The sequence below is a fragment of the Theropithecus gelada genome, chromosome 6 (genome assembly GCF_003255815.1).
Source record: "Theropithecus gelada isolate Dixy chromosome 6, Tgel_1.0, whole genome shotgun sequence".
NCBI lineage: Eukaryota > Metazoa > Chordata > Mammalia > Primates > Cercopithecidae > Theropithecus > Theropithecus gelada.
In genome coordinates this window covers 172,114,581-172,138,765 of record NC_037673.1, presented here as the reverse complement: position 1 = coordinate 172,138,765, position 24,185 = coordinate 172,114,581, and positions in this window count along the sequence as shown.

Sequence of the window (24,185 nt, the reverse complement as noted above, 5' to 3'; positions counted from 1 at the left end):
GTCATCCATAATATCTAATTTCTTGTTTTTTTGTTTTGTTTTGTTTTGTTCTTGTTTTTGTTTTGAGCCAGAGTCTCACTCTGTCACCCAGGCTGGTGTGCAGTGGTTCAAGCAATTATCCTGCCTCTGCCTCCCAAGTAGCCGGGATTACAGGTGCCCACCACCACGCCCGGCTAACTTTTGTATATGTAGTAGAGACGGGGTTTCACCATGTTGACCAGGTTGGTCTTGAACTCCTAACCTCGAGCGATCCACCTACCTCGGCCTCCCAAAGTTTTGGGATTACAGGCATGAGCCACCGCACCCAGCAGAATTTCTTATTCTTTTTGATCTATCAAAACAACCTCATTGTTCTCAATGACTGACCTTATAATAAGTAAATGTGATAGAACATATAGTGTCATTTTCCTTTTCCAGTAGAGGAAGATTACATTTCCCAGAGTTTCTTGCATTTGAATAGAGGCCTGTGACTCGATGCTGAGGGCCCCTGGGATGTGGGCAGATGTGGGCTTCTTCCCCTTACACAGAGGCCAGAGCTTTGTCATGGCAGAACCACAGGTGGTGGGAGGGTGGATCTCTGGACCACTGGTTGAGATGGCAGAACCACAGATGGTGGGAGGGTGGATCTCTGGACCACTGGTTGAGGGGTAGAGAAAATCTGCTAAGAAGAGTTCCCTGACCTGCACTGAACAGTGACAGGAGCGAGAAGCAAACCTTCGTGTGTTAAGCCACTGAGATATTGGGGTTTATTACAGCAGATTCTGGTCTATCCTGACTAATACTGGATCAAACAAATACCGTTTCTTGCAAATCAAAACCACAATGAGATATTATCTCACGCCAGTTAGAATGGTGATTATTAAAAAGTCAGGAAACAACAGATGCTGGAGAGGCTGTGGAGAAATAGGAATGCTTTTGCACGGTTGGTGGGAGTGTAAATTAGTTCAACCATTGTGGAAGACAGTGTGGAGATTCCTCAAGGATCTAGAACCAGAAATACCATTTGACCCAGTGATCCCATTACTGGGTATATACCCAAAGGATGATAAATCATTCTACTATAAAGACACATGCACACGTATGTTTGTTGCAGTGCTGTTCACAATAGCAGAGACTTGGAACCAACCCAAATACCCATCAGTGATAGACTGGATTAAGAAAATGTGGCACACACACACACACCATGGAATACTATGCAGCCATAAAAAAAAATGAGTTCATGTCCTTTGCAGGGACATGGATGAAGCTGGAAACCATTATCCTCAGCAAACTAACACAGGAACAGAAAACCAAACACCACATGTTCTCACTCATAAGTGAGGGTTGAACAATGAGAACACATGGACACAGGGAAGGGAACGTCACACACCAGGGCCTGTCAGGGGGTGAGGGTCCAGGAGGGGACAGCATTAGGACAAACACCTGATGCATGTGGGGCTTAAAACCTAGATGACAGGTTGATGGGTGCAGCAAACCACCACGGCACGTGTATACCTATGTAACAAACCTGCACGTTCTGCACACGTATCCCAGAGCTTAAAGTGAAAATAAAAATTTTAAAAACCACAAATAACATTTCTAACAAAACACAGCTCTTATCTGTTCTATGTATTGGGTTCCATGTATTGTTTATTGAAAAGTAAAGTTTTCTGCTACTAAAGGTATCAAAATCTGCGATGGAGTTTGAAGTCAGAATCTTACAGGTGGGGAACTCAAGGGCTGGAGAGGAGAAATAACACCTCCAGGGTCACATAGCTGAGGCAGGGCTAAAATCCTCCGTAGTTTTATCCTGTCCTTTCTTTTGGTAACGGCAGCTGAATTTCCTCCTCCTCCTGCTCAGGCCACATGCTTCGTGTGGGACTCATTCTCAGCCCTCAGCTCCAGGCCTGGCGAATCTATGTCATCTATCACCCAAGCCTCAGTGATTAGCTTGAGGATAGAGGCACGACCCAGTCCAGACCAATCATAGCGAATACCTGGGTTTTTGCTGGAGCTGCTCTCCATGGATGGTTGAATCAATAGGATATAAGTCTTGAGCTACTGGGGGCTGTCTCAGTGTCTCTAGGTTGAGAATGGAGCTAACACAGGGGAAAGCAGAGTTGAAATATGGAGAGAGCCAGACGATGCTTGATGATGTTTGAGCACCTGGATCCAGCCATGCCTGAAGTTGGATCTTTTAGTCACATGAACCAATAAGTTCCCTTTTTGTTTATGTCAGTTTTGACTGATTTTCTGACTTATACATACGATTTTGTGCTTTTTTTCACCAAGGGACAGGAATTACTGTATTTTTCTGTTTTACTGATAAGGAAATGGAGGCTCAGTCCATTTGTCATCAGATGCTTCAAGTCTCGCCAGATTCAAGATTTGATGACCTCCCTTTTGTGTTGGGAATGGCCCACACAGGAACTCTTCTTTGCTTCTGCCCCCTGCTTCAGTGCAGACACACTCTATCCTGTTTCACAAGGGGGTGGTAAACACAATGTCCACTACAGAGTAGGTGCTAAAACATTGCTGAAATGAAATAAGGAAAGAATGCCCCTTTAAAAAAAAACTGTGTAAAGTGTATAATGAGGCAGTTCATCAAGAAATGCAAATGACTCAGCCCTAAAAGATGCCCAGCTTCACTAATAATTAAGAAATACAAATAAAACAGCTATCATCTTTCACTCATGAGTTTGTCAAGGAGCTAAAGGTTTCCTAACAGCTGAGGGCAGGGAAACAGGCTGTTTCCTGGGCTGAGGCAGCAGGAGGGGAAGGGGCACAGTGTCTTTGGAGGGCTGTGTGACAATGTCTGTGAAATGTAAACAGTGTACAAGCCGTTTGCCCTCCAGTTTAGAATGTATTCTACAAAGAAACTCCAACAAATACGCAGAGATGCAAGTAGAAAGCTGTCCAGCAGAGAATTATTTTTAATAGCAAAAACCAAAACCAAAAGAAAACAGAACAAAACTGGAAACAAATGCCCACCAAAATGGATCTGCGTGAATCCCAGTATCCAAGACATGGAAAACATTTTAGCTGCTAGAAAGAATGAGGCAGCCCCAGATGTGTGGGGGTGGAAAGGTGGCCAGGGTATACCATGTGGTTGGGGGAGAACAGGATGTGTGATATGATGCTATTTATGCTGAAAATGAAATCTAATCAAAGTTAAGATGAAGATAAGTTGGGAAGTAGAATTAGGGGGTCAGGGGACTTCTATTTTCAATGAATTAATCCTCTTTACAATTTGATTTTTAAAAATTATGAACATGTGCACTTTACAATTTGTTTACTCCTTTGGATACCCAATAATGCACAAAATTTCAAAAGGCACATGGTGAAGATGTATAATTCTGCAGTTCTCTCAACTATCTGAGATAGAATTAATTTATTCCCAGTATGCATTTAGTGTATTTAGAAGGAGGAGGAGGAGAATGAGTGAGAAAGGGTGGGGGACACAGGCAGCTGCTGCTCTGCGATCGGCAGCTGTGGTCAGGTGTGGAGGTGGGCTGCCCTTTTTGGGGTCACTCTGTCCTTGGTTTCCTGGCGCCAGGCCTTCCTAACCCCGCTGGAGCACTAGCAAAGGCCTTTGGTTATGCCCTGCCCGTGACTACTGGCTGTGGTTCTGCTAGGTCCGGGTCCTACATCTCAGGGCTACAGGGAGTGAGGTGCTGGAATCCCCCAGGACTGCCCCCTTCTTGCCAGCTCCCCTCCAGCTAGGCCTGCCTGGCAGATGCCCAAACACTCATTAGGCAAGACAGGTCTGTAGGCAGATATTTATCCCTGTGCAGCTGTGGGCTGTGAGGAGGCAGCAGGTGCGGGGCAGAGTCCTGTTTACCTAGCGCTGAGCCCGGTAGGCGCTGCCTATTTGCTGAGCTCCCTTCCCGGCCTGGCTCAGGTTGGGCAAGCTCTGCCCTGTTCCTCCCTCCCTTCTCCCTGTGCTGTGCTGTTCAAGGGGGCTAGTCGTTCTTCCCACCTCTTTCCTGAGTGACTGCTGCTCATTCTTCTGTCTCAGCTTCAACACTCCCTCTTCAGGGCCTCCCTGACTACCCTCACTCCAGAGTGGCTGTTGCCACGGCCCACAGTTCCCCATCGCGGTCATTACTTATTTCCCACAGTTACCAGGTTAGTGTTGGTCTTCTCTGCTAGATACCAGATGAGCAGAGACTGGGACAGTTTCGCTCACCACTATTTCCCCAGCCCCTCCCATAGGGCCTGGCACACAGGTGGTGCTCCTCAGGCATTTGAGTGTCAGCCTGAATGAAGGCAGGCAGAGAGCCCTGCATGGGCAAAGGCACAGATGTGTGACAGAGGGTGGCGAGGAGAGGGGGGCGGTGACGATGTATGGTGGGGAGTGGCAGGACTGGAGGCTGGAGAGCGAGGTGGGGTATTGAGCACCTCCTCGTCCTCTCCTTACTCTGAAAGCCTTTGAATGCCACATCTGGGAGTTCAGGTTTTATCTAGTCAGAAATGGGAAACTGTTGGGTAAAGAAAATGCAAATAATACAACCAATGAGAGAATGACAAGCCAGATATTTCATGCTGAATGGTAAATTCTGAAGTTCCTACAGTGGCCTGTGAGGCCCTGCAGCATCTGCTGCCCACCACACCCCTTCCCCATCTCCTTCCCCTACTCGCTGCAGCCACACTGGCCTCCTTGCTGTTTCCTGAACATCGCAGGTATAATTCAGCCTCAGGGCCTGCTGTGGTCCAACTGTGTCCTTTTCAATCTGTAAGTTGAAACCTAATCCCCAGTGTGAGGGTATTAGGAAGGGGGGCGTTTGGGAGGTGAGTAGGTCATGAGGGTGGAGTCCTCACAAATGGAATTAGTGCCCTTATCAAAGAGGCCCGCCTTGTCCTTTCCACTATGTGGGGACATGGTGAGAAAGTGCCATCTGTGAACCAGAAAGCAGACTGTCTGTCATTAGACACCGAATCTGCTGGTGCCCTGATCATGGACTTCTCCGCCTCCGGAATGGTTAGAAGTAGTTACGTTGTTTATAAGCTTCCCATTTTAATGGTATTTTGTTATAGCAGCCCCGGCAGACTAAGGGCCTTTGCACTTGCCATTTCTGTGCTTTTCCCTTGGATATCATGGTTTATCTCCTTTGTTTAAACCTCAGCCTCCTATGGCATCTTACCAGAGAGGCCTTCCATGACACCATGAACAAAGGAGCCTCACCCCCCTCCCCAGTGCCCTGATCCTGCTTTATTTTCCTCTCTAGTATTTGTATCTGTTTACTTGTCTATTGTGTGTCTTCTCCCCATGGATGTCAGCTCTGAGAAGGCAGGAGTATATCATTTCTCTGATTCCCAGCTGTGTCCTCTGAGCCTGGAACATATACCGTTAGGCTCAATAAATGCTCGTAGAATTAATGAATGAATGAATGAATGACTGTGTAGTATTAAGCTAAGCCACCCCGGTCCTGGAATGATGTTAACTGTTGCTCACATGTTCTGTCCTATTGCCAGAGCTCACACACAGCCTTGAGTTCCTTTGCTCTGCACATCAGCCAGGTGAGGAGTGCAGGTCAACGTTATTATCTGCCTTAAATAATAATTATCAATGACACAAAAGCATCATGATCACCTGGACAGAAACCAAAATGAAATGCCTGCAGGCTCATGACGTCAGCAAATCAGTTTCTAAAATATGATGTGCAGGAATTGTGACAAAGAGGATGGAGTCTGCATTGTGAGGCAGATTTTCCCTGTGTTCAATTCCCAGCTCAGCTATTTACTTACTCTGTGACCTGGGACCATTCAAGCCCCTTCTGTGAGCCTCAGCTATCCCTTCTGTCAACAGAGATCATGATTCCCTTGAGTAGATCTAGTGAAGAAGGCATTTGGACCTAGGCATTTCCTGGGCTGCACCATCCACTGTGTTTCCTTTTTGGTGCCAGCATAATATTCCACCAAGTAGAGTCACATGCTTTGTTTAATCAGGTGGCTATTTCCAGACATGGTAACAGTAGCCTCCATTTACTGATCTGCTAGGCGCAAGGCCAAGCACTGCACCTTCCTTATCTCTCCTTCAGTCCTCACTGCAGTCCCGTCAGGTGGGTGCTGTTAATATTTCCATTTTGCATATGAGGTTAAGCAGCTTGTCCAAGGCCACACAGCCCCCCTAAATGGAAGATAATGGAGTTGAAAGCCAAGTTGTCAAATCCAAGAGCTTTCAACTCTGTGCTTTGGTGGGATTTTTGTCCCCCATTTTGCAGATGGAAAATGAGGTTTGGGGAGGCCAGCAACTTGCCCAGGGCAACAGTGAGCAGAGCTGGGATGAGTCAGAATCCAAGTCTACCAATTCTTTTTTTTTTTTTTTTTTTTTATTTTATTTTATTTTATTTTATTTTATTTTATTTTATTTTATTTTTTATTGAGATGGAGTCTCACTGTCACCCAGGCTGGAGTGCAGTAGCGCAATCTCGGTTTACTGCAGCCTCCACCTCCCAGGTTCAAGCAATTCTCCGGCCTCAGCCTCCCAAGTAGCTGGGACTACAGGCATGCACTATGACACACGGCTAATTTTTGTGTTTTTAGTAGAGATGGTGTTTCACCATGTTGGCCAGGCTGGTCTCAAACTCCTGACCTCAAGTGATCCATATGCCTGGACCTCCCAAAATGCTAGGATTACACGCGTGAGCCACTGTGCCGGCCCAAGTCTACCAGTTCTTAACTTATGCTTTCCTCCAGACCTGCCTTCTCACCCTGGGACAGTATCCACGGGTCTTATTTTTCCTGAAGTGGGGACAGTTAAGTGGCTGGGGAGAGATTGGCCCTCTGGTTTCTGCTCCATACCTAGCTGAAGGCTTCAGGATAAGGAGAAGAATCGCTGGTGAGCAGAGGAAACCTATTTCTGCTCTGGAAATGGCTCTTCTCTCCCTTTCTCTTCCCCCACCTCTTTCTTCCCTCCCCTCCCCTTGCTACCCCCCAGAGCTCCGTACCAATTAATCAGCAGACAATGGAGGCTCCAGCTGGGACAAGTGGGCTGGACTCATTAGTACAGAATGATATTAATATCAGAGTCTTTTGAGACAAATGCATGATTCAGGGCAGACGCCTATGGAGGGCTGGCTCTGAAGCTGGTGTGGGAAACGGAACCACGGTCAAAGACAGAGAGAACCGTGTATACGTGGATGGACAACCAGGCCGGGTCCCCGGGATGCCTGAGGGGAAGAAGGGGCAAAGCAGCTCTGCCTTGGGCAGGGTCCCTGTCCTCTTGTGCAGCCTGACTTCTCCCTCCTCCCTGCCTGGGAGGCCTGCATGGGTCACTGGGTCACTGTAACCCTGGGCAAGCTGGAGAGGCAGCGGGGCATGGAGGCCTTCAGGGCTGGATGGGCTGGGGCCGGGTCCCAGCTGCATCTCCTCTCCCCTCTCCCTGTGGCTCCAGCAACTCGCTTCATGTCTTTGGGCCTGTGTCTCTTCATCTGAACTATGGGGTAGTGATAGCTGCCTCTCAGGCTGGTGAGAGGATCATGGGATGAGGTGGACACACTTTGTAGAATGTGGACTAGCGGGGAGTGAAGCGCATCTTCACCATCTCCTCCTTCATTGTTCTTTACACAGTGGGGATAAATGTCAAAAATCTTCCTTTAGGGGCAACAGGAATCAAACCAGCGCCTGCAGGGAGCCTTAGAGATAGAGTTCTGCCTGGTTCCTATGCTCTTCATTTCTTCACTCACTCAGATATTCATTCATTGATTGACCCACTCACACATGTACCGAGCACCTCTCACATTGGCATAATGTGGCACTGGGGATAAAAAAGTGGATGGGACACCATCGCTACCTCGGAGGGACTCTTCGTCTAGTGAGGAGGCTTTCCCTGCCTGGAGGACATGTGTGTGGTCAGAGAGAGCTTTGCAGAGGGGAGGCCATACAGCTGTCCTTGTGGTTTAAGGAGTTTGCCAAGTGGCCTGGGGTGGGGCAGTAGGGACATCATTTATTTGAAAAATATTTATTGACTGACGACTACATGCCAGGCACTGTCCTCAGTGTGGGGACACGGCTGTGGACAGCAGAGATGAAACTGCCTTCAAGGAGACGGCATTCTGGTGGAAGGTCGTAGAAGCCACGGAGCAGTGAGGGGCGGTGACAGGGCTGCTGTTTCGTACCGGCTGGTGCAGCAGGCCTCGGCGAGAGGCGCCATCTGGGCAGAGATCTGCAGGGGCCGGGGGAGTGGCCCACAGGGATACAGGAGCGGAGGGGTGGCGGGACGCATTCCTGAAGTAGAGGAACTCTCTCTGGGCTCTGGGAGAAACAGGACACCCAAGCTGCAGGGGAGGTGGGGGCGTGAGGTACAATGGGGTGTGGGGGTGTCCCCGGTCATCTCAGGCTTTGTAGGTCTGGCTGCTGGAAAATTACTGGATGCCCAGTCACACTGGAATTTTAGATAAACAGCAAATAATTTTTTAGTATAAGTGTGTCCCACGCAAGTTTGCCTTTCTGTGAAATTCAAAAAAAGATTTTTAGTTCCTAATATCCCTTTCTTCTTTTTAAAACATTGTTTTAATTGACCAATAAAAATTGCATATACTTATGGCCTACAACATGATGTTTTGGAATATGTATACAATTATGGGATGACTAAATCGAGCTAATTAACATATGCATTACTTCCCACATCTTTTTTTCCCCTGTGGTGAGAACACTTAAAATCTACTCTTAGCACTCTTAGCGATTTTCAAGAATGCAGTGTACTGTCATTAGCTATACTGCCACGGCGTACCATGGAGCTCTTGCACTTACTCTCCCTAACTGGAACTTTGTGTCCTTTGACCCACAGGCTCCCCAGTTCTCACCCCCTGCCCTCCCAGCCTCTGGTAGCCACCATTCTACTTTCTGCTTCAATGAATTTGGCTTTTTCAGGTTTGCATGTCCGTGTGAGATCACATGGTATTTGTTTTTCTGTGTCTGGCTTATTTCACTTAACATGTCCTTGAAATTCAAACCTAACGGGCATCCTGCCTTTTTGTTTGTGAAATCTGTCCACCCTAGCTGTGGCCTCCCTAAGACTTTGACTTTACTCTGAGATGGAAGCCACTGGAAGCTTTGGGGTGCAGGAGAGATGAGGTGTGACCAGTTTTAAAGGGTCCTGGGTCGTGAGCAGACTGTGGCTGGCAAGGGCCGAAGCTGGGGGCCACTGGAGGTGGGAGGTGGGATGGAGGTGCCAGGAGGGAGTGTGCAGGTGCTGAGGGGAGTCTGTATGTGTTTCGAAGACAGAGCTGACCCCATTTGCTAATGCATTTGTTGTGGGATGGGAGAGATGGGGACATGGAGGACTTCTGGGCTTTTGACCTGAGCAACTGGAAAGATTGCAGGAGGATCCCATGCTTATATATGTGTGTGTGTGTGTGTGTGTGTGTGTGTTTGTGTGTGTGTGTGTGTGTGTTCGCGTGTGCTTTTGGACACATGGTTCAGAGATGCCCACTGGACAACCAGGAGGAGACATGCAGTGGGCAGCTGGGCACATGAGCCTGGAGTTCAGAGAGAATCATTCATTCGTCATCAGCTCAGATGTCATTTAGAGCTGAGCACCTGCCCAAGGCGGAGGAGGTGTGTAGGTAGAGAAGCAGCCCTACTCCAACATCTGCAGAGGCCTGGAGGCTGGAAGGCCCTGGTGAACACCGATGGTCAGGCCCAGGTGGTGTGGGAAATGAGACTGGCATGGCCTGGAGGCAGAGAGCCATGAGGAGTGCTGAGAAGGGGAGTGACATAGTCAGATGTGTGTGTTTTAGAAGGGTGCCTCCGGGGCAGGGTGGAGGGGATGGAGCGAGGCCAGGAGGGCAGAAAGGGGACTGTGGCACCAGCCCTGCCCCAGGACAGCAGCCGGGGACTTGGTGGGGACGGTGTGCAGGGAGACAGAAGGGAGGGCGGTTTGTGTGTGGCGCTGCGGACAGCGCTGGGCAGCAGGATGGATGTGGGGTGCAGGAGGACGGCTGGGGGCAGAGAGAGAGGCTTTTGTATTTGCCTCAGAGGAGTGCAGAGTGTCCCCACCCCACCCCCAGCAGCCCACGGCCCGCTGTGCTTGTTAGCAAGGAACACTCCTCAGAGGGAACATATGTGCTGTTATTTTTAGGTGATTAGCCGCACGTCGTGGAGTGTTTGTTTGCCAGTCGTGGGTAAACAAAAGCCATTTGTCAAAATGAGATGTTCCAGCCTCGTCCTCCCTTCAGCAGGCCAGTCCCCGCGCTGTGAATTCCTGTTGCATCAGCAGCGAGGCTAATTAGCTCCTCGGCTCTTGAATAATAATGGCCACATTTACCGAGAGATTTCTGTGCACCAGGAGCCCTGCAAATGCCATCTATGCAAGAATCACAGGTGCATCTTATTGGCTGCAGTTTGGAGTGGAGGAAACTGAGGCTCAGGGAGGTGGAGCAGTTTGCTCAAGGCCCCACAGCTAGGAAGTTAAAGCTCTGACATTCTCAGGTCTGAATGACCCCAAAGCCTGAGATGGGTGAGGGGGCTGCTCTGTTCTTCTGGAATATCTCCCCTTCCCCATCCTGTGAGCAGAAACTGAGCAACATCACCACCAGCAGCCTAAGGTAATTAGACCGTCATTCCTTGTACGGAGTTCAAATCTCCGCTGCATCCAAGGTATCTGCTCTGTTGCTCACTTCTGAGTCCTGCACGTGCTGACCTTTCCAGTCTCTGGGCTTTGGACAGCCTCAGAGAGTCAGGTTTGTTTCTGCCACTTCAGGTCTGAGTACGAGCTTGGGCAGGTCGCTGAGATGAAGTGTGTGTGGGCTCATTGGCCAGTGCTCCTCAAGTCAATACCAGTGGAAGGGAGGCTTGGGCAAAGGGGGAGGCTGACCTATGATGCTATCTCAGCAGAAGCCTCAGATGGCCTGAGGATGGGATGACCCCTCAGGACTGTTCCGGGTCAAGGCAAAATGTTGGGTACTCGGCACCCCACATTGGTCAGTTCATTTGATGTAGGCCACCCTGGGAATGGAGTGTGAGGGCTGTCAACTTTCTGCAGACGGTACTCCCAGCAGCTGGGGTAATAAGTCCTTTATTCCTGCAGAGGGACCTGAGTGGCACCTTACAGAGTCCTTCACAGTCCACCTCTTGGATCCACTTCATGTGAGTTCTCCGAGAAGCTCTTCTAGGAGGCAACCTGAAGAGGAAAATTACTGGGATGAACTCCAGCCCCTGTCTCTGAAGTTTTAGGGTCTTAGGGCTGCAACTGACATCCTTAGCTGCCCACTCCACTACCCATTATAGACCACCTCACCCTCAGATGACATCTCTGTTGGTCTCCTGATTACCTGAGGGAACTGAGACCCGGGTCACCATGCTATTTTCAGGCCAGGGTTGCTATACCTGTCAACTTACCATCAAAATTGGGCAAGGGAGTACCAAGAAGCACCCAAGGGCATCACCTGGATGTCAAACATATTCCTCCCAGACCCCATGTGCAACCCCTTCTGGATGCCGGCATGCGACTCCTCTTCTTACCGCTGGCCCCTTGATGCAAGGACAAGAAACCCACAGTGCCAAGGAGGCGGCTGTGCTTAGACTTTGAGGGACTCTGGCTGTGCCACCTTGCAGAAGTATTTTCTCTTTAGGAACAAGGACCTCTAAACCTACAGAAGCCAGAGTTGAGGGACAGAAAGCACAAATTCTCCAAGTGGGCCACTGGGCCACTTAAGCTTCTACCCCTAAATTCCTAGACCCATGTATTCTGCCCAGTGGGGATGCAGTGCCATATATAGTATTTGATTTGAAGTGATTCTGCATCTTGGAGGATGGTCTGAAACGTTGTGAAGGCTTGTTTCTGAACTGGCATTGCAGCTCTGTCTTCAGCGGGCCATCACAATGCACCATCGGCCCAGCAGCTTTGGGATCATGTGGTGTGCAGTATTACCAGTGGATCCCTGGTCATGGGCCAGCCCACTCCTGCCCCTCCAGGGTTATTGCTATAAGATGGGCTATTGAGTCAGAAGTGATGTTATGTGGCATCCTGTGCCAGTGAATCAAACACTTCATAGACCCTTGAGTAGAGAGCCCACGGGCAGGAAAGGCAAATCTCTATCTGGAACAGGTCTCTATTCCTGATCTTTCCAGGAGGGGGTCCAATGTAGTCATCTGCCACACGCCAGGCCAAACCAATCTCAGTTTTATCCTCTTCAGCTGGTGACATGGGAGTCCCCCATGTGGCCATTCAAATGAGCGGAGGCTGCTGGTGCCACAGCGGGGATGATGTGGGGTCTGGGCTACCTGCCGTGTAGCTTGCTGGTGTCCTCAAGGCCTGCTCATGTTTGACCTGGGATGTTCTCACCATGTTAGATTGACTGGGTCTGGCACACCCAGCTCATGACAGGCAGTTCCGGCTGCCTGATCACTCGGTATCTCACGTCTGGGTGTTCTGTGTCACACAAGGTCTAGGAGTACTAGACCAGGACCTGTTTTCAAAAGGTGTATAATCCTTTGCTGCTAATTGTAAGGATTCACTCCCAAATTCTAGGGAGTCTCCAGATCCTAAGGGATTCTCCCACTGTAGCTTGCGTCCTTCTCTGGCATCTCTTCCTGTCACTCTCATGGCTGACACCATAGGGTCTGCTGAGTTGTATGGCTCAAGGGATGGGGCTGATGGCTCCAGCAGCCTGATACTTCTGCAGAGTCCTTTCTTGCTCTGGGAAGAAAGGACTCTTGGCAGCCTTTCATGGCACTGGCCTACAGGGTTGGAGCAGTATTCCCAGCTATGGAATATGTTGCCTCCAGACCTACCTGTCAGGTGTTAGGATTTCGTCTTCATGGTAGGAGGTAAAAGATTAAATAATTTGTCCTTACTTTGTAGGACTAAGTTTGTAGGTATGTCCCAGTATTCACCAGACCATTGAATTCCTAGAAATTTTACTCATGTGGTGGCCTCTTCATCTTCAGTAGTTTTCTCTCTCACCCTTTGGCTTCCGGCATGCTAGGTACTGCTTGTCTGTCTGCCTGGTCAGCACGATGACATCCGTGTACTGGATCAGCGTGATGTTCTGCAGGGTCTCCGATGATCCAGATCTTTTTGGATGGTCATGACAGAGCCCTGATGAAAACTGTGAATGTATACTGTTGTCCCTTCCATGTGAATGTGAACTCTTTCTGATCCTCTTTCTTGATTGAGATGGAAATGAACATATTCACCAGATTAATGGCTTCATAACATGTGTCTGAATTCAGTTTTTTTTTTTCTTTTTCTTTTTTTGAGACAGAATTTCACTCTGTCACGCAGGCTGCAGTGCAGTGGGGTGTGGTCTTGGTTCACACAACCTTCGCCTCCCAGGTTCAAGTGATTCTCCTGCCTCAGCCTCCTGAGTAGCTGGGATTACAGGCATGCGCCACCATGCTTGGCCAATTTTTGTATTTTTAGTAGAGATGGGGTTTATCATGTTGACCAAGCTGGTCTCGAACTCCTGACTTCAAATGATCCACCAACCTCAGCCTCCCACATGCTGGGACTGTAGGCATGAGCCACTTCGCCTGGCTCCCTGAATTCATATTAATCTTCTCTAGCAGCAATACCACACCTAGCAAGAAAGCTGTAATTGGGCTACTACTTGTTGCACTTCTGGTAGTTTCCATGGGGAACAGACTGGTGAATTAAGTGGGACTATAATAGGAATGACTATCCACACATCTTTTAGATATCTTTAAGAACAGCACTCATCTTTGCCATTCCCTGGGATGTAATACTGCTTTTTATTTACCATCTTGGCCAGAAGGGGGAGTTTCAGAGGCTTCCACTTGGATTTCCCCACTATGATAGCTGTTACCTCACAGGATAAAGGGCTTGTATCAGTTACTAAGTAATTGGAGACCACTTTTACATTTATACATTTGGAGACCACTGAGGGTGGGACCGTGGACCCACTGTGAGCTGGACCTAGGCTAGAACTCCATTTATCACCTGGCTCCCTTAGGAGGGGCCATGCTAATGCTCTGGGTTTCCCCTTCCCCAACACACAGTTACCTGAGTAGTGTTGGGAAGAAATGGGGGAATCCTTGCTGTGTGCAATTGTGGGGGTTCTTCCTCCTGGGGACATGGGCTTTCTGTCAGTCAAGTTTCCACATCCAAGAACTTGCTCAGGGATGGACACTGGGGAAGGGATTGTTCCTTTTTTTTAAATTAAGGTGACTGTCCTTAGCTCCCCAGCATCTTATGCATTTACAGTAGTGTCCTTGTTGCCTCCAAATGTATGTGGCCCCTAGGGGTGCCAAGTTCTATTCACTCCACAGGTCTCTGTAGGTCAGGCTCCCCTGGCCTCCTCTCTACCCTGCCACTCACCACAATGACATCTTCCTGCCTTCTGATGGTGCCGTGGTCTGAATGTTGGTGTCTCCCCGAAATTCATAAGTTGAAACCTAATCACCAATGTGAGGGTATCAGGAGGTGAGGCCTTTGGGAGGCGATTGGGTCATGAAGGTGGAGCCTCTTGAATGGGACTAGTGCCCCTAATGAAAAGATGTCCCAGCATGCTGCCTTGCCTGTTTGACTCTCTGAGGACACAGTGAGAAGGCACCGTCTGTGAGCCAGAAAGTGGGCCCTCAGCAGACACCAAATCTACTTTGATCTTGGACTTCCCAGCCTTCAGAACTGTTAGAGATAAATTTCTTTATAAGCCACCCAGCCTACGGCATTTTGTTACAGCAGCACTAAGGCAGATGGCTTCTAGTTTTCCAAGGTCCTTGGGATCATTTCTGTGAGTAAGCCTGGTTCTACAATGGCAACTCCTCCTGCCAGCCCTGGTCCGCGTCACTGAATTTCTAAGGAATCCATTCCTAACAGTCTTGGGAAGTGGGATGTCATCTGGGCCCTGCGTGCAGCATAGGCCTATGGGAGTTCCAGCCTTACGTGGTACACCTCCTCTGGTGGGCCCACCTCTCTGGGCCTCAGTGCCAAGGGCCTACCATCTGCTCTGGCATTTCTCACTTCATGTTGGCCACTGCTTTTCCCATGTTTCTAGGAACCATCTGTAGTGAGTTTGTACCATCTCCTGGGACGCTGGTGAGAGTATTAAATCCTGTATTCTGGGAGGGTTCTCCCAAGTTGATAAATACTCCCTTATCCAACCTTACCGTCTGATCTTCTTGACCAGAGACCCTTGGATTCCGGTCCCATGTTCCTGCAGACCTGTGCTGGTTAGGTCCTACAGCTCCTTTGGGGTATAGCCCCATCTTTCCTCACCAGGCTCAACGTGCCCACAGCGAGTGCCGTTGTGACTTCATCCTAGTCGTTGGCCTAATGACCAGGAGGACAGACGAGGCAGAGCTTGAGCTGGGGACATGTTGTCTGACTGAGGAGAGGCCTCTGCACAGTGTCCAGGCAAGGAGGGAGGGAGTTCCAGCCCTTAGCAGCAGGGTGACATTCCTGCCGGCTCAGAGGGCTCAGGGGGATATAGAGAGTCCATCGTTTATAGAGACCTCAACCTAGATGTCCCCAGCCTGTGTGTCAGGGTTGTACTCTCTCTCTCTCTTTTTTTTCTTTTTGGCAGTGGGTAGGGGGACAGAATCTCGCTATGTCACCGATGCTGGAGTGCAGTGGTGAGATCTCAGCTCACTGCGACCTCCGCCTCCCGTATTCAAGCGATTCTCCTGCCTCAGCCTCCTGAGTAGCTGGGATTACAGGTGCCTGCCACCACACCCGCTAATTTTCATATTTTTAATAGAGACAGGGATTCACCATGTTGGCCAGGCTGGTTTTTCATATTTGTAGTAGAGACAGGGATTCACCATGTTGGCCAGGCTGGTTTCTAAATCCTGACCTCATGATCCACCCACCTCAGCCTCCCAAAGTGCTGGGATTACAAGCATGAGCCGCTGTGTCAGGCCACAGGGTTGCGCTGTCTTCTAACCGAGGCCCTGGCCTTGGCACAGTAGACCTGCCTTGGTTGGAGTTGTATCTTTTGTGGATTCTGAGCCTGGTTTCTGCTTTCTCTGTCCTGGTGCGGAGGAGAGCCTCTTTAAACGCCAAACAGAAGGGCCTCTGGCTTTCACATTGGCCTTTAATTGCTGATTAATCACGCTTAGCTTTTTGTTATTGTTTTCCAGATCAAGTGGATTTAACAATAGCTACCTAGTTCAAGTGTTATATTACTTCCCCCACCCCTGACCCTCCACCCCCGTCTTTCTCAAATCTATCACACTGACACATCACACCGGTTAACGAATTTCTTTCACAAGTCCGGCATCCTTCATCACCTGGGCCAGGGGCGATCTGTGCCAGGCGTCTCATTGCCAGCTGAGCAGCAGGTGGTTCAGCTCCAAACTCTCCACCCGTGTCTGCTTTCCTGACTCATGTTCAACACCAACTGTAACAGGTTGGGTTCCTGGAAAAAAGACTGTGGTGAAGTTCAGCATGCAGGATATTTATGGAAAGTTAATTTTGGGATCAACACCTGTGGAAGGAAAGGGAGAGAAGCAGGACTGGGCAAGGAGGGAAGTCAAGTTGCAACACAGGATGGCAACCTCTGCTGGCTCGCTGGGAGCTCTGAAGGTAGTAGGAGCCTTTGGAGCTGTCCTCATTGGAGCAAGAGGGCCTGGCCTTTGTAGCGCCATGTTGATCAGTCACTGGATGTGGGCAGTGCTGGGAACAGCGTGTGGCCTGGGTGAGGTGGCCCTCTCCTGTGGAGGCAACCCTTGAAGATGCGGATAGCTGAGGGTTGTCTGATGGTGGCACTTCCTACAGCTGGGGTAATAGGTCCTTTATTTCTGAAGGGGAACCTGGGTGGTGCATCTCAGTATCCACCCTAACACCTGAGTTCACTTCTCTATGAAATAGGGATAAATATCATTAGCTAACACTTGGTAACTGATAAGGACTCCACGAATGACAGCTATTACATACTTATGGTAGTTTTCTGAGGTTTTTTTTTTTGGTTTGTTTGCTTTTTTAAGACAGAGTCTCACTCTGTCACCCAGGCTAGAGTGCAGTGGCGCGATCTCTGCTCACTGCAAACTCTGCCTCCCAGTTCAAGTGATTCTCATGCCTCAGATGGATTACAGGGGTGCGCCACCGTGCCTGGCTAATTTTTTTGTATTTTTAGTAGAGACGGGGTTTCACCATATTGGCCAAACTGCTCTTGAACTCCTGACCTCAAGTGATCCACCTGCGTCCGCCTCCCAAAGTGCTGGGATTATAGGCATGAACCACCACGCCTGGCCTTTTGAGGATATTTATAAGTGATAAAACTTCAACTCAAAATAATCTAAGTAATGAAAGGAATGTACTTGTTCATGCAATTAGAAAGACAGCATCAGGAATGGGTGGATTCAGCAGCTCAAAAGATGTCCTCAGAGTGGATTGCATCTCCCTCTCCACACATACACACCTGTCTCTCCATCTCTAATTTCTCTGCCTTGGCCTCACTCCCAGGCAATCTCCGTACTAAGGTTAAAGATTGCCCCCAGCAGCTCCAGGCCCACAGCCTGCCAGCTCAGCAACACTGGCAGAAAGGTTGGGCCCCACACCCAGCAATTAATAGCTCTAGGATAAACCCCAGGGGCAGACACCCGTGGGCCAGGCCTGGGACGTGGGCTCATCCCCAGACCTGGGGAGATGAGGGCAGCCCCTCTCCATAGGAACGTGGGGAAAGGAGGTTTTCTACAGGGAAACTGAGGTGCTGCGAGCACAATAAAGGAGAGCAGTCGCTGGCAAAAACCAGATACCCTCTTCCCCTGACTCTGGGAGCCCTTGCCATGCCATCGAGAGGGCGAATGGGCATCGGACTGGTCGTCCTGTGTGGGGGCGTGTGCTAAATTCAGGAATGTGGCTCACATGACCGCATGTGACACGTTTCTGTGTGGCTGCCTGGAGACACACTGCATGGCCCACGGGCCGTGTTTCTGGGGTACATCAAAGTGGGTCCAGCATCAGAGGGGCCCCAGCTTCCCAGGGAAATGGGAAAAAATCAGGGGGTCAGACAGACTTGGATGAAATTTCGTGTGACCTTGGGGTTAGGCTTCGATTGTTGCTGAGCCTGAGAACCCCGCGGGCATCAGATCTGAAGAGGGGGCCGGATTCTCCCTGTGAGAATTAAGTGAGAGCATGCTCACGAAGCCCCTGGCATGGGGCCTGGTGCACTGTTTGTTCTCAATATATTAAACATGAGAATATTTTAAGATGCATTCCTTGGCAGATGAGATCGCCTACTTAGAGGCGGTGGTTGCCCTGGAAACGTGGGTTTCTCTGCACAAAGGGTCTGGAACCCCTAAGGACTGGGTTTGCCTCTCTGACGTTCCCTGGAGCAAGACCCCCAGGATTTTTGGTCTGTGTCAAAACATCTTTCTCTTTTGGCTTAAGCTGCTGATCTCTCAAAGCCCCACCAGACAGTCACCGTCTTTTGGCCCATGGGTTCTGGAAACCTGGTTTTCTTGAATGACTTCTTGGCTGCAGATCCCTTGCTCGGTCAGCCCTGGGCAGTGAACCCTTGCCCCTGGCCCCAAGACTGAGTCCGGGTGGACCGTGAGGCCACCTCTGACTCTAATTTGTCTCGAAATCATTCCTCCGTCTGGCTTCCTCCATTCGCTACACAGTATTAGCATCTACTTTTGCTGGCCCCAGCGTGAGGCCCCGGTGGTGGTATCGGAGCCTCTCCTCGGGGAAGGATGGATGACTGAGGACTGGACCACAGAGTGCTCCATGGGATGAGGCAGCAGGGAGCTGAGGGGCTGAGGAGGAGCCAGCCCCAGCCCGAGCCGGCAGTCCCTGGGTCTGTCTGGCTATCAGGGGTGCTCTCTCTGGGCTGCAAACGTTTAAAAACATTTATCTACATTACCATTTCTGTACTATTTCATCAAATCTGCTATGACACCGATTGCAAGGTAAGCCTCTGTTTTACCTACCACCAAGAAAATAAAGCTCACAAACTCTGACATCCAGCAATTGTAAGATGGCCTCCAACTTCAGTGATTTTAATATGTGAAAGTATGTACTGCTTCGTATTGGTGAAATACAGTAATTATCAACATTTAAACATTGGGGAAACAGCATGTCAGTTTCTCAAAAAGTTAAAAATAGAAATACCATATGAGGCAGCATTCCACTTCTGGGGATATACCCAAAAGAGTTGAAAGCAGGGACTTGGCCAGGCACAGTGGCTCATGCCTGTAATCCCAGCACTTTGGGAGGCCAAAGCGAGTGGATCACTTGAGGTCAGGAGCTTGAGACCAGCCTGGCCAACATGGTGAAACCCTGTCTCTACTAAAAACACAAAAATTAGCCGGGTGTGGTGGTGCGTGTCTGTAACCCCAGCGACTCAGGAGGTTGAGGCAGGAGAAATCACCTGAACCAGGGAGGCAGAGGTTGCAGTGAGCCGAGATTGTACCACTGCCCTCCAGCCTGGGAGACAGAGTGAGACTCTGTCTCACAAATAAATAAATAAATAATAAAATAAAAGCAGGGACTGGAAGAGACGTTCGTCCACCCAGGTTCACAGCAGCACTGTTCGCAACAGTGAGAGCATAGAAGCAACCCAGGGGTCCATGACAGACACCAAACGTGCACTTACACACGTGGAGTATGACTCAGCCTTAGGGAGGAGGAAAATCCTAGCACGTGCTACAGCCTGGATGGAACTTGAGGACATGACGCTGTGTGAAACAAGCCACACAAAAGGACGAATACTGTATGACTCCACTTGCATGAGGTAGTTGGAGGAGTCAGAATCACAAAGACAGAAAGCAGGGCCAGGCGTGGTGGCTCACGCCTGTAATCCCAGCACTTTGGGAGGTGGAGGCGGGCAGATCATGAGGTAAGGAGTTCGAGATCAGCCTGACCAACATGGTGTGAAACCCTGTCTCTACTAAAAATAAAAAAATCAGTTGGGTATGGTGGTGCGTGCCTGTAATCCCAGCTACTCAGGCTGAGGCAGGAGAATTGCTTGAATCCAAGAGGGAGAGGGTGCAGTGAGCCAAGATCACACCACTGCACTCCAGCCTGGGCGACAGAGCGAGACTATTTCAAAAAAAAAAAAAAAAAAGAAGGCTGGGCGCGGTGGCTCACGCCTGTAATCCCAACACTTTGGGAGGCCGAGGTGGGCGGATCACGAGGTCAGGAGATCGAGACCATCCTGGCTAACACGGTGAAACCCCGTCTCTACTAAAAATACAAAAACAAAATTAGCCGGGCGCGGTGGCGGGCGCCTGTAGTCCCAGCTACTCGGGAGGCTGAGGCAGGAGAATGGCGTGAACCCGGGAGGCGGAGCTTGCAGTGAGCCGAGATCGTGTCACTGTACTCCAGCCTGGGTGACAGAGGGAGACTCTGTCTCAAAAAAAAGAAAAAAAGAAAATAAAAAGAAAGCAGAAAGGTGAGTGCCAGGGGCTGGGGTGAATGGGGAGCTGGTGCTTAAGGGCACATGGTTTTGGCTTAACAAGATGAAAAGAGTTCTGGAGAGTGATAGCGGTGAGGGCTGCACAACAGTGTGAATGTACTTAATGCCCCTGAGTGTACACTTAAGAATGGGTAAGATGGGAAATGTTATTGATATGGATTTTACCACAATAAAAAATAATGAGAAGACGTGTTTTAAAAAATCCAGCTATTTCACATTAAGCTCCTGTATTCTGGTTTCTTCTGAGTAATTGTAAACTCCAGCCACACAGGGCCTGCACCTCTGCACAGCGTTAGTCAGCTGCAGGGGAGTGGGGCTTCCTCTTCTGTTATCTACAAATTTTAACGTTTATATCAAATAAATAATACATCTTAGGATTCAACAATCAAAACAATATACAACAGTATAGAATGAAATCTCCGACTCCCACACCTGCCACCATTCACTGGTCTCAACCCCCCCACCACAGGGAAACCCTTATTTGAGTTTCTCGTGCATCTTTTCAGGTTTTTTTTTTATGCAGGTACAAATAAATATGAATAAATATTCCCTCAACTGTCTTTCATTTATAATAGGCTCTGTCTTTGCTTTGATCATTTAATGATGCGTTTGGAAGAGATTTCCAAATCCGTAGACAGAAGCTGGCCCTTCAGAAGGGCTGGGTTCTCCATTAAGGGGAGCCTCCCCACACCAGGTTTCTTTGAGTGCCTAGTAGGTTCCTGGGGGCATTCGAATTCAGCCTCCCTTATATGTCCTGGGGCATTCTTAAAGGGCGGGGATGCAGGCTGGGGCCGAAGGGCAGAATTAATGGAAGGAGGGACTTGAATTTCTCTTGGTGGTTGGCATGTGCGTACATGCTTCCATCTGGCGTAAAGGCTCTCAGGTAGGGGAAGGGCACACAGCCCAAGGAGCCTGCCTGAGAGGCAGGATGCAGAGTTTACATAAACAAGATCCAGAGAGTTCATAGTTTTGTGGAGGAGAAAGCAAAATGAGGCAAAATGGACAATTATAAGACCAGAATGGAGGGTATGATCTTGGGTAAGTTAATTAAACTCTTTTTTTTTTCTTTTTGAGATGGATTCTCACTCTGTTGCCCAGGCTGGAGTGCAGTGGCATGATCTCAGCTCACTGCAACCTCCACCTCCTGGGTTCAGGTGATTCTCCTGCCTCAGCCTGCCGAGTAGCTGGGATTACAGGTGCACACCACCACGCTAATTTTTTCTATTTTTTGGTAGAGACGGGGTTTCACCATGTTGGTCAGGCTGGTCTCGAACTCCTGACCTCAAGTGATCCACCCACCTCGGCCTCCCAAAGTGCTGAGATTACAGGCATGAGCCACTGTCCCTAGCCAGTTAATTAAACTTTACGTTTCTGATGCCTGATTTGCAAAACTGTGATATTTTAGTCCCTACCTTTCAGGGTTATTGTGCTGATTAAATGCAACAACACAATGCCTGGCATATAGTAAGCATTCATTCTATGTGGGGGCGTGGCAGAGAGAATCTGACTGCTTGGAGGTGATACTGAGTGGGGTTTTGAAGGCCAAGTAGGAGTTTGCAAAGTGGAGAAGCTGGAGTAGTACATTCCCTCGAAGGAAATAATGTTGGATCTCCTGGCTTGCTTTCAGGTATTAGCCCTATATTATATTAACCCTAGAGGATGTAACTGAATCTCACACAGGTCAGAACAAAATGAGTGCTCCTGTTCCCAAGACTCACTCCTGCTACAACTCTGGCGTTCAAAGACCCAAATACGCAACTGCCACCAGCACTCAGCTCTGCTTTCCCCTGTGTGAACGTTCTTCCCAGGTGGGCCCTCCCTAGAAGGTGGCAGGAGGAACACTGGCAGCTCCAGGCCTGTATTTAGCCATTCAGCCAGAGGAGAGGGGAGGGGAGGACTGGGAAGGGGAGAGGGGGAGGGGCAGCCGCTTTCCCAGTGGTTCTCGTGAGCACTTCAGATGCGGTTCTTACTGGTCATAGCTGCTTCATGGGATCATCCTTGAACCCATCCTGGTTCACCTTTGAAGTTGGCCAGGCGAGCCAGAACAGGGGTTGAGAGTAGAGAAGGGTGGTCCCTCAAAATAATATTGGGGTTCTGCTCTTAGAAGAAGGAGAGATGGCCAGCATGCTCAGCCGGTGTCCTTCACAGAACCCCAGAGGAGTTTGCAGCCTGGTCTGCAGGAGACAGAGCTGCCCAGTGATCTCCTTTGAACCTAGGCTGAGAAAGGCACCAGGCTCCTGAGCTGGGGGAGGTGGGGAAGGGCGCACAACCCCGAGGAGCCCGCCTGAGGGGCAGAATGACCATCCTGACGGTGGAAACCGTGTCAGGGAACAGGCATGGTTGCGGCGAGCTGCTAGACAGGGCGAGAAGCATTCCTGCCTCGTCCCCACACTGTCCTGATTGTGATCTGGAGGAAGGATGTGTGAGGGAAGGATCTGAGCTTCCACAACTCACGGGCTTGCCGACTCTGCCTGACAAAGCCTTCCAGGGATTAGCAGTGATTAAGTAAGAGGAAAAAAGGGGTTCTAGAAATTAGTACCAACCCCTGGAGGGACAAAACCAGCCTAGGGGAAGCCAGAGAGGTGAGCTTAGTCCCCATGGCATCTGCTGACCCTTTGTGTAGAGAAACCTGTGTTTCCAGGGCAACCACCACTTCCTGATTGGACACCTCACCTTGCCAAGAAGTGCAATTGGAAACATTCTGGCATATAATTTATTGCAAACATTCTGCGAACCAGGCCCTGTGTCAGTGCTGTGCATATATGGTCTCCTTCCAGCCCGTCTGCGTGAGCGGGTATTGCTCCCATTTTGCAGATGAGGAAACTGAGCTTCTAGAAAGCTAGGAGACTTCCACCACGGTCACACACTGGAAGGTAGAGAAGCCAGATTACCCCCTGTCCATGTGACATACAAGCACCGTTTCTTCCACCCTGGGACCCCTTTTCTGCTGGAGGCCAGAGACCCAGTTGCAGCCTGCAGCACCCCAGAAACATAGCAGGTGGGTGGTGCACGTGTTTCCCACAGTTACTCAGCAAATATTCTGAGGACACTGGAACAGGAGGCACAGAGGGAGACTTCACTATCGGGCCTGAGTCTCCTGCCTCCCTTTCTCATCTAAAGCAATTTGGGTCCCCATTGCTTCAGAGGGGAGGAGGTGGGAGGTTTAGGAGAGAGCCGGGAGGGGTAGAATAGGCAGGGAGAGGTGGGCAGGGGCCAAGGCCCCAGATGAGGCAGGACACAGGGAGGTAGCTTCATTAGCCTGTCCCCAGGGGACTTGGCAGCCAGTTATTAAATACTCCCTACGTTGAAGAGCTTGGTGGGAAGGAAAAACCACCTGTGGGAGTTGTGTGTGGAGGGGGTGGGGCCTGGCTCTGCCCGGACTAGGAAACCCTTTGGTTTCAGTTGACTGGGGGAAGGGCTGATACTGGGGCTTCTCCAGGGCCTACACCTGTCACCATGGCTACCCCCTGGCAGCAGAGATGTCTTGGGCATCCTTGGATGCAGGCAGGGAGTTGGATCAATGTCAGAGCTGGTCCCCAGGGCCCCTCTGAGGGGCACCCCCATCTTGAGGCCTCCTTGGCTTCCATGGTGGGGGCTGGGGGTTCCCTGGGACCCTCACGCTCTGCCTTGTCTGTCTCTGAGAATCCTGCCATTTCTATTTGCAGTTTTGGGTCCTCTTCCTGCTCCCATATTGCAGACCGTAGCATTTTCCCTTGTTCCATGTGGAAAGACATCTGTTAGGTGGCTCAGTTCCCCTGGCCTCCTCTCTCCCCCTTACCATGTGCTCCCTGGCCATCAGTGGTGACTCGAATTCCTGTCTACAGCTCAGATCTCTCTGCTGAGCAGCTGCCTCCAGGATGTCTCCTGGGGTGCTTCCGG